The 11449-nt window shown below is 42.3% G+C and overlaps 1 protein-coding gene across 1 annotated transcript in view; it reads left to right on the forward strand.

The window, feature by feature from the left end:
* Positions 1-11449, forward strand: part of LOC116543866 (zinc finger protein 429-like) — a 785602-nt gene that overhangs the window by 318970 nt on the left and 455183 nt on the right. The gene's annotated exons all lie outside the window — the stretch shown is intronic.

The raw sequence follows: 11449 nt of genomic DNA on the forward strand, positions 1-11449 counted from the left end.
TTTTTTTTTTTTTTTTTTTGAGACGGAGTTTTGCTCTTGTTACCCAGACTGGAGTGCAATGGCACAATCTTGGCTCACCACAACCTCTGCCTCCTGGGTTCGGGCAATTCTCCTGCCTCAGCCTCCTGAGTAGCTGGGATTACAGGCACGCGCCACCATGCCCAGCTAATGTTTTGTAGTTTTAGTAGAGACGGGGTTTCACCATGTTGACCAGGATGGTCTCGATCTCTTGACCTCGTGATCCACCCGCCTCGGCCTCCCAAATTGCTGGGATTATAGGCGTGAGCCACCGCGCCCGGCGGCCAATCTGGTTTATACAGAGTATTTAACCTTTGAGGAGTTAGCCTGACACGGTAACTTTCTCCAAACCCCTTTTTAAACGTGTTCAGCATGCACTATCTCCTCGCTTACGATGCAGTCACTCAGCCTTTTTCTTCAGACTGATTAAACTGTCCCCCTGATCCGAGTAGGAGAGGGTGTTTTCAGGGGCCGCTTGGCATTGGAGAGTTTGTTACCACCCCCCACAATACCTAGATAGTGGGGGCACCTCCTTAAGCCGCATGCGGATCACCCGTATTGTGGCCGGCCTCACACTTTGCCCGGAGTGTACAGTCCACGCTAAGGAACTTGCGGCTCCCACACGTTACTGCCTGCCCTGGCTCCTCCCAGAGCCCTCTCTTTCACACGCCTCTCCTTCCCAGTTTTCTCCTCCTGCCGCTAGGTTTCCTTAAATTGCTTCAAGTGTTAATTGGTATGAGAGTTTTTTGTTTTGTTTTCTTTTCTTTTTCCTTTTTTTTTTTTTTTTTGAGACGGAGTTTCGCTCTTGTTACCCAGGCTGGAGTGCAATGGCGCGATCTCGGCTCACCGCAACCTCCGCCTCCTGGGTTCAGGCCATTCTCCTGCCTCAGCCTCCTGAGTAGCTGGGATTACAGGCACATGCCACCATGCCCAGCTAATTTTTGTATTTTTGGTAGAGACGGGGTTTCACCATGTTGACCAGGACGGTCTCGATCTCTTGACCTTGTGATCCACCCACCTCAGCCTCCCAAAGTGCTGGGATTATAGGCGTGAGCCACCGCGCCCGGCCAAGCCCAACTATTCAAACGGCCATAAGAAAAAGTTTTTTTGGAAAATTATGCATCTTTTTGTTTGTTTGTTTTGAGATGGAGTCTAGCTCTGTTGCCCAGGCTGGAGTGCAGTGGCACAATCTGGGCTCACTGCAACCTCTGTCTCCCGGTTCCAGTGATTCTCCTGCCTCAGCCTCCTGAGTAGCTGGGATTACAGGCATGCACCATTACACCTGGGTAATTTTTTGTACTTTTAGTAGAGATGGGGTTTCACTGTGTTGGTCAGGCTGATCTCAGACCCCTGACCTCGTGATCTGCCCACTTTGGCAGATCCGAAAGTGCTGGGATTACAGGCATGAGCCACCACATCCAACCAAATTATGTATCTTTTAAAAAAGTCAAAAGTGAAACTATTGACCACTTCTAGGAGCCTTAGAAGTTCCTTTTAATGGTAGTTAGATGGCAAGAGCTGGCATTTTGGTTAAGTCAGAGAGAAGTTATCAGGTGTCAAATTTTATTTTATTAAAAAAAAAAATTCTTTTTTTTTTTAAAGACGGGATTTCACCATGTTGGTCACGCTGGTCTTGAACTCCCAACCTCAGGTGATCCACCCCCCTTGGCCTCCAAAGTGCTTGGATTACAGGCGTGAGCCACCGTGCCTGGCTATTTTATTTTTATTTATTTATCGTTTAAGACAAAGTCTTGCTTCCAGGCTGGAGTACAGTGGTGCAATCTCTGCTCACTACAATCTCCACCTCCCTGGTTCAAGGGATTCTCCTGCCTCAGCCTCCCAAGTAGCTGGGATTACAGGCATGCACCACCACACCCAGCTGTTTTGTATTTTTAGTAGAGATGAGGTTTCACCATGTTGGCCAGGCTAGTCTAAAATGCCTGACCTCAGGTGATCCACACACCTCAGCCTCCCAGAGTGCTGGGATTACAGGTATGAGCCACCATGCCCACCCAGGTGTCAAATTTTAAAGCAGATTATTTTTATTTTTTTATTTTTTAAGACGGGTTTTCACCATGTTGGTCAGGCTGGTCTTGAACTCCCGACCTCAGGTGATCTGCCCGCCTTGGCCTTCAAAGTGCTTGGATTACAGGTGTGAGCCACTACGCCCGGCCTAAAGCAGATTTTTTTAAGACAGAGTCTCTCTCTTTCACCCAGGCTGGAGTGCCTTGGCACAGTCTTGGCTCACTGAACACCCCGCCTCCCGGGTTCAAGCAATTCTTCTGCCTCGGCCTCCCAAGAAGCTGGGACCACAGGTGCATGCCACCACACCTAATTTTTTTAAATTTAATTTTAGGAGAGACAGGATTTTACTGTGTTAACCAGGATGGTCTTGATCTCCTGACCTCGTGATCCACCTGCCTCGGCCTCACAAAGTGCTAGGATTATAGGCATGAGCCACTGCGCCTGGCTTTTTTTTTTTTTTCTTTTTGAGATAGAGTTTTGCTGTTGTTGCCAAGGATGGAGTGCAAAGGCACGATATCGGCTCACCACAATCTCTACCTCCTGGGTTCACGCTATTCTCCTGCCTCAGCCTCCCAAGTAGCTGGGATTATAAGCATGTACCACTATGCCCAGCTCATTTTGTATTTAGAGATGGGGTTTCTCCATGTTGGTCAGGTGGGTCTCAAATTCCTGACCTCAGGTAATCCTCCCGCCTTGGCCTTCCAAAGTGCTGTATTACAGGCATTAGCCACCGCACCTGGCCTATTTTACTTTTTATTCAGTAGGAAAAAACCCCCAAAATCTGCCTCCCGAGTTTTTGCTTCCAACCATCATGATCTCAAAGAAATAGTCCCAGTTTCCTGATAACTCTGCTTTCTGGCCCCTGCATGAGACGGCATTTGTGAGGTCCTCTGTTGGAAACAGGCTGGGTGCTTCAGAGAAAGATTAGCACTGAGACAAAGGTTTTTTAGCAACACAATTTTTACTTCCTGGGCTGCAGGAAAGGTGCCCTTACCAGCCATCTTGCCAAAAGAGTACAAACAAAGGAAAGCACACATATTTATTTCTTATGCATTTGAAGTTGTCCTTACTACTATGTATGATCTCCGTTGGCTGGAGCCAAATCTAAACTAAAACCTTATTGGCTAACAACTTAAAACTTTTCTAAACAGCTAAAAGCAATGGAGAGCTGGGACATGCCAGTGAGCATGTCCAGCACAGCCATCTCGGTTAAAATACAAGGACATAGAGTGTACTTCCTGCCTGTAAGCATGGCATGTTTAACAGTTACATAGGATAGGGCTTAACAAATAGTTATTAGCACGCTTATGATTTAGTCTTTAACAAGAAAAGGAACTTTAAAGAGGAACTTTTTTACTTCCCACTATTGCCTCCTCTTCTACTTTATCATTTTCCTCTTTAAACATTTTCAAAACATTTTTTGGCTTAGTTTTTCTGCCTGGGTCTCTAAAACAAAAAGCTTCCCTCTTTTTAAAAAAATACTGTTTCTTTTTTTTTTTTTGAGACAGAGTTTCACTCATGTTACCCAGGCTGGAGTGCAATGGCGCGATCTCGGCTCACCGCAACCTCTGCCTCCTGGGTTCAGGCAATTCTCCTGCCTCAGCCTCCTGAGTAGCTGGGATTACAGGCACGCGCCACCATGCCCAGCGAATTTTTTGGATCTTTAGTTGAGACGGGGTTTCACCATGTTGACCAGGATGGTCTCGATCTCTTGACCTCGTGATCCACCCGCCTCGGCCTCCCAAAGTGCTGGGATTACAGGCTTGAGCCACCGCGCCCGGCCAAAAAATACTGTTTCTTTAGTTTTACTTTCTCTTTTTTTTTTTTTTTAAATAAGATGGGGTGTCACCATGATGGTCTTGACCTCCTGACCTCAGGTGATCCACCCACCTCAGCCTACCCAAGTGCTAGGATTACAGGTGTGAGCCACCACGCTCAGCTTCTGTCTCTTTCTTTTACACTTAGTTTCTTACAATCTTCTGACACGCTTTGCCTTGGACTACTGTAGTTGCTGTTGGTGCTGCTGGTCTTTTCCCGGGCTGGTGCAGGCAGCCAGGCAGGAGACGCCATGCCTGTCTGCCCTGCAAAGTTCCCACGCATGGCCTCAGACTGTCTTGCTGTTGCTGCAGTTGCTGTTTAACCAGGTTGCTCTGGCCTCTCCCGCCACCTCGGCTATGGCCAGCGTCCTTGGGGGTGACCTCTGCCACCGCCATTTGCACACAGGCCACTTGCCACTTCCGGTGCCACTCGTGCTGCTTCCTGACTCCCAGCCCTAGAGCTGGAAGGTGCACTACCACTTAGAGTGGCGTGGTTCTTGTGTACCCGTGACCTCACTTTCCTGGGTCCTGCCCCAAAAGATGGTTGACCCAGCTGCATGCACTGCTGAGGCCACCTCAAGGGCCTTTACTGTGACTCTGGAGCCATCTTGGCTTCCTTTGCCTTTCTTTTTCCAGGTGAGGGTTCTATCTCCCCCTGCCCTTTCAGAGGCCTCTCTTACCTCTCTTTACTTTTGCTTTGCTCTCTCCAGCCTTTAGACATATGAAAGATTAAAGATTTTACAGAGAGGAACCACTTGCACCGCTCTCTCACATGCATACTTACACATACTTAACCTTTAGAATTTTAACCAAAGTTTGAAGCCTTTCTTTTTCCTGCATTGCTGAGAGACCAGGTTGATTTATCCTCACACCACCCTGGAGGGCAATGGGTCCCAACTGGGTTGCCAATTTGTTGAAAACAGATACTTGGCGCAGCAAAGAAAAATTAGCACTGAGGCCGGGCGCAGTGGCTCATGGCTATAATCCAAGCACTTTGGAGGCCAAGGCGGGCGGATCACCTGAGGTCGTGAGTTCAAGACCAGCCTGACCAACATGGTGAAACCCTGTCTTTTTTTTTTTTTTTTTTTTTGAGACGGAGTTTCGCTCGTTACCCAGGCTGGAGTGTAATGAGTAATCTCGGCTCACCGCAACCTCCGCCTCCTGGGTTCAGGCAATTCTCCTGCCTCAGCCTCCTGAGTAGCTGGGATTACAGGCACGTGCCACCATGCCCAGCTAAATTTTTGTATTTTTAGTAGAGCCGGGGTTTCACCATGCTGACCAGGATCATCTCAATCTCTTGACCACGTGATCCACCTGCCTCGGCCTCCCAAAGTGCTGGGATTACAGGCGTGAGCCACCGCGCCTGGCCTGAAACCCTGTCTTAAAAAAAAAAAAGGAAAGAAAAATTAGCACTGAGACAAAGGATTTTTAGCAATGCAATTTTTACTTCCTGGGCTGCAGGAAGGGTATTCTCACTAGCCACCTTGCCATGAGAGTACAACTAACAAAGGAAAGCAGACATATTTATTCCTTACGCATTTGGGGTTGTCCTTACTGCTGTGTTTAATATCCATTGGCTGAAGCCAGACCTCACAATCTAAACTAAAACCCGATTGGCTAACAACTTAAAACTTTTCTAAACAGGTAAAAATAGTGGAGAGCTGGGACATGCCTGTGAGCACATCCAGCACATCTAACTTGGTTGAAGTACAAGGACACAGAGTATACCACATGCCTGTAAGCATGACACGTTTAACAGTTACATAGAATAGGGCTTACCAAAGAGTTATTAGCACACTTACGATTTATTCTTTAACAAGAAAGAAAACTTTAAAGAAGACCTTTTTTTACTTCTCACATGTCCCATGGCCTGCCTTGCCTCTTGTTTCTGGTGAAAATATATTAAACACATTTTAATGGCATTCACCTCTGTTTTATGAAATAGGATCCAGGCAAAATTCAAAAAATCATGTGGCTGTGCTTCATTACCAAAAATAATATGAGGTTGCGCTGACTCTGGTGGCTCATGCCTGTAATTTCAGCACTTTGGGAGGCTCAGGTGGGAAGATTGCTTAAGGACAAATGTTTGAGTTCAGCCTGGCCAACATAGCAAAACCCTACTTCTACCAAAAATACAAAAGTTAGCCAGGTGGCAGGTGCCTGTAAACGTAGCTACCCAGGAGGCTAAGGTAGGAGAATCACTTGAACCTGTAGGGGGAGTTTGCAGTCAGCCGAGATCATACCACTGCACTCCAACCTAGGTGGCAGAGGGAGACTCTGTCTCCCAAAACAAAAACAAAAACAAATTAATTGACAGTTTGATAAAAACACTTCATTTGTAGGGCCGGGCGCGGTGGCTCAAGCCTGTAATCCCAGCACTTTGGGAGGCCGAGGCGGGTGGATCACGAGGTCAAGAGATCGAGACCATCCTGGTCAACATGGTGAAACCCCGTCTCTACTAAAAATACAAAAAAATTAGCTGGGCATGGTGGTGCGTGCCTGTAATCCCAGCTACTCAGGAGGCTGAGGCAGGAGAATTGCCTGAACCCAGGAGGCGGAGGTTGCGGTGAGCCGAGATCGCGCCATTGCACTCCAGCCTGGGTAACAAGAGTGAAACTCCGTCTCAAACAAACAAAAAAAAAAAACAAAAAACAAACTTCATTTGTAGGCTGCCGTAGGCAACACAGATATTTTATATTCATTCATTTTTTTTTTTGAGAATATTCCAAGTAATATATTCATTCTTAAAATCCATGAGCATAAAATGCCTTTTTATTTGTTTGCATTGTCTCTGATTACTTTGAGTAATGTTTGTAGTTTTTCTCGCAGAGATATTATAACTCCATTTTTTTTTTTTTTTTAATGGAGTTTTGCTCTTGTTGCCCAGGTTGGAGTGCAATGGCGTGATCTCAGCTCACTGCAACCTCTGCCTCCTGGGTTCAAGTGATTCTCTTGCTTCAAGCTCCTGAGTAGCTGGAACTACAGGTGTGTGCCACCATGCCTGGCTAATTTTTGTACTTTTAGTAGAGATGGGGTTTCACGGCCAGTTGTAGTGGCTCACGCCTTAATCCAAGCACTTCGGAAGCCAAAGCGGGCGGACCACCTGAGGTCGGAAGTTCAAGAGATGGGGTTGCACTATGTTGTCCAGGCTGGTCTCAAATTCCTGACCTTGTGACCTGCTTGCCTCTGCCTCCCAAAGTGCTGAGATTACAGGTGTGAGTCACTTTGGCTGGCCTAGCTCTGAGGTTATTTTTTTTTGTTTGTTTTAATACCTTATCAGTGCACACCAGGTTTAATGTATTTCTAGGTATGTTATTTTTGGTTTATGGCTCTTGTAAAGAAAACTGTTCTTTTGTTCTCACCTTGAATGTTATTGGTTTAAGAAAATGCTATTTATTTGTGTATATCAATCAATTTTGTATGCTGAGACTTTGCTGAAGTCATTTTTAAGCTTAGAAGTCTTTTGGTAAAATCTTTAAAGTTTTCTAGGTAGACGATTATATCACGATTGAAGATGATTTGACTTCTTCTTTTTCTATTTGGATGCAATTTATTTATTTATTTTGTTAGATTGCTCTAAAACTTCCAGAATTATATTGATAGGATTGTTTAGAGTGGATAGTCTTATTTTTATTCTAATGAAAATGCACATGCAGCCTTTGCTTGTTCAGTGTGATGTTAGCAGAGGCTTTGTCATAGATGGCTCTTATTATTTTGAGGTATGCTTCATCAATGCTTACTTTGTTGAGAATATTTTCATGAATGAATATTGGATTTCCTTGAATGCTTTTTCTGCTTCTATTGTGTTAATCATATAATTCTTTACTTTTAATTATATGGTGAATCACACTTATTGACTTGTACATGATAACAACATCCTTGCATATGTGACAAAATGCTTACATGATTGTGGCAAAATAACTTTTTGATTTGCCTGTGAACTCAGATTGACAGTATTTCATGGAAGATTTTTCTTTCAATGTTCACCAAAAATATTGGCCTGTAGCTTTTTGTGGTTGTTGTGTCTTCACTAGATTTTGGTATTAAGATAACACAGATTTTGTATGGGTTAGGATGGAATTCCACCTGGATTTTTTGAAATACATTCAGTAGAATTAGTACCAGCACATCTTTGTATATGTGGTAAAATTTGATTTTTTTTTTTTTTAAGATGGAGTCTCATTCTGTCACCTAGGATAGTGTGCAGGGGGACTGTTAGCTCACTGCAACCTCCATCTCCTAGGTTCAAGCAATTCTCCTGCCTCAGCCTGCCGAGTAGCTAGGATTTCAGGTGCTCACCACCATGTCTAAATATTTTTTTAAAATTTTTAGTAGAGACAGGTTTTTAACATGTTGGCCAGGCTGGTCTCAAACTCCTGACATCAGGTGATCCGCCCACCTTAACCTCCCAAAGTGCTGGGATTACAGGCATGAGCCACTGCTCCTAGCCTACTGTGGTTTTATATAATCCAGGGCTTTTTATAATTTGCAGGGTTTTTTTTTATCACTGATTAAATTTTATTATACATTTTATACATTTTTGCCCTGTTCAAGAGTTTTGTTTCTTCCTGGTTCAATTTTGGAATGTGGCGTGTCTCCCGTTTATTTTCTCCAAATTTTCTTTTTTCATTTGTATTTTTATTATTTGTTTGTTTATTTTTAGAGACAGGGTTTCTCCTGGCTGGTCTCAAACAACCAACGTCAGATGATTCACTCGCCTCAAACTCCCAAAGTGCTGGGATTACAGGCATGAGCCACTGTGCCTGGGTATTTTCTCCAAATTTTCTAGTTTGCAGGCATAGAGATGTTCATAGTAGTCTCTGATGATTTTTTGTATGTATGTAGAATTAGTTGTCATTTCACATCTCTAACATTTCAATAGATGCAGAGTGCAAAAAAAGAAAAATGTTGCACAATAGAAGTTTGACAAAATTTAACATTCCCTTATAATAAATATCTGAAAAAAATTGGTATAGAACAAATGCACTTCTGCCAATAAATGCCACATATAACCAAAAAAATGCTAACACCATACTAAACAGGGTTATGTTGTAAGCTTTTTACTCTAAGAACTAGAACAAGGCAAGGATCCCCATTCTAGTCAGTCTTACTAAACATAGTATTAAGTGTCCAAGAGAAGGAAATTAGAGAACAAAATCAAAGGTGTCCAGATTGGAGAAAAGGAAGTTAATATTATTCCTGTATAATTTTCTTTTATACCTAATCATAATCTAAAGTATACAAATGCCTAAGACTTTAGTAAATATTAAAAATAACAAGCAGGCCAGGCAGGTTGGCTCACATCTCTAATCATAGCACTTTGGGAGGCCGAGGCAGGTGGATCAAAAGGTTAGAAGTTCAAATCCAACCTGGCAAACATAGTGAAACCCTATCTCTACAAAAATATAAAAATTAGCCAGGAGTAATGGCGGGTGCATGTAGTCTCAGCTACTTGGGAGGTGGAGGCAGGAGAATCACTTGAACCTGCAAGGCAGAGGTTGCAATGAGCTGAGATTATGCCACTGCACTCCAGCCTGGGCAGCAGACAGAGACTCTGTCTCAACAACAACAAAACAACAAATATATATATATATATTTATACTTTTAAAATACAAAAGCACCATCAAAAAGTTATAGCTATCTATACATTATTAAGTATCTCAAAAGGAAATTCAAAAACAATTCCATCTACCATAACTATGGTTTGAAATAAATTTAACCAAAATGTTGGAACACGTTACATTCTAGTCTAAAAACATTATAGAAATTAAGTAGTACTAAATGAAATAATATTACTCATTTATGAACTGGCATTATTAATAAATATTTGTATTTCACAAAATTATCTACAGATGTAATGGAACCTCCATCAAAATACCAGGGACATACTTTATAGGAATTTTAAAAATATATATCTAAAATTCATATGGTACGACAAAAGACCCTGAATAGCCAAAGCAATCAAGACAAAAGAAGTGAAGGTATCACCCTATCTGACTTTGAAATACGCTACAAATCTATGGTAACCAAAACAGTATGGTACAATATGGTACAAAACAGAGACAGAGGCCAATGGAGCAGTAGAGAAAAGCAGAAATGTATCTATGTATTTACAGCTAACTGATTTTAAATACAGATGACTTTTTTTTTTAAGAACAGTATCTTCAATAAATGATAAGACAACTTTATATACACATGCAGAGAAAAAAAGTGAGACCCTCATCTCACACCATATGTAAAAATAAACTCAAAATAAATTAGCAACTTTAAGGCCTAAAACTCTGAAACTACAACTACCAAAAATAGAGTACAAGTCCCATAACACTGGTCTGGGCAGCAAGTTTTTTGATTTAACTTAAATATCCCAGGACCCAAAGGAAGAATAAGTCAGATCACTTCAAATTAAAAAGCTGCTGAACAGAATCCGATACAATCAACAGAATGCGACAACTGAAAAAATGGAGAAAATATTTGCAAATTATACATGGGACAAGGAGTTAATGTCAAAAATATATAAAAATTCAAATGACAATACAACAAAAACCAAATAAGTATTAAAAATAAATAGCTGAAATAAGTTTTTGTTTTTTTTTTTTTTTGAGACGGAGTTTCGCTCTTGTTACCCAGGCTGGAGTGCAATGGCACGATCTCGGCTCACCGCAGCCTCCTGGGTTCAGGCAATTCTCCTGCCTCAGCCTCCTGAGTAGCTGGGATTACAGGCACGCACCACCATGCACAGCTAATTTTTTGTAGTTTTAGTAGAGACGGGGTTTCACCATGTTGACCAGGATGGTCTCGATCTCTTGACCTCGTGATCCACCCGCCTCGGCCTCCCAAAGTGCTGCGATTACAGGCTTGAGCCACCGCGCCCGGCCCCGAAATAAGTATTTTTTAAAGAAACTACATGCATATGGCCAACAGATATATTTTAAAATGCTCAATGTCAATTATCATCACAAAAAGGCAAACAAAAAATTATGAGATATTAACTCATTTCTGATAGGATGACTTATTAAAAAGAAAAAGCATTGGCAGAGATGTGAAGAAAAGGGAATGCTTGCACACTGTTGATTTGATGTAAATGAAGACAGCCATTATGAAAAACAAAATAGTTTTCTTTAAAAACTTAAACTACCATGTAATACAGCAATTGCATTACTGGATATATATATTTTAAACAAATAGAATGAAGAAACATTTGCACTAATGTTGTTTGCAGCACTTTTCACAATAACCAGAATACAGAATAAATAGCTCAATATCTCATTAGTAAATAAAAACAACATGGTAGATATACACAATGGAATACTATTTATTATTTAAATTAAAAAATTCTTTTTTTTCCTCTCTGTCTCGAGACCGAGTCTCACTCTGTCACCCAGGCTAGAGTGCAGTGGCATGATCTCAGTTCACTACAACCTTTTCATCCCTGGTTCAAGGGATTCTCATGGCGTGCACCACCATGCCTCGCTGAATTTTTGCTTGTTGTGGTGGTTAGTAGAGATGGGGTTTCTCCATGGTTTTTGTTTTTCTGTTTTTTGTTTTTTTTTTTTGAGACGGAGTTTCGCTCTTGTTGCCCAGGCTGGAGT

This window comes from Sapajus apella, unplaced genomic scaffold (genome assembly GCF_009761245.1).
Source record: "Sapajus apella isolate SASKATOON/1434 unplaced genomic scaffold, GSC_monkey_1.0 scaffold199, whole genome shotgun sequence".
Lineage (NCBI taxonomy): Eukaryota > Metazoa > Chordata > Mammalia > Primates > Cebidae > Sapajus > Sapajus apella.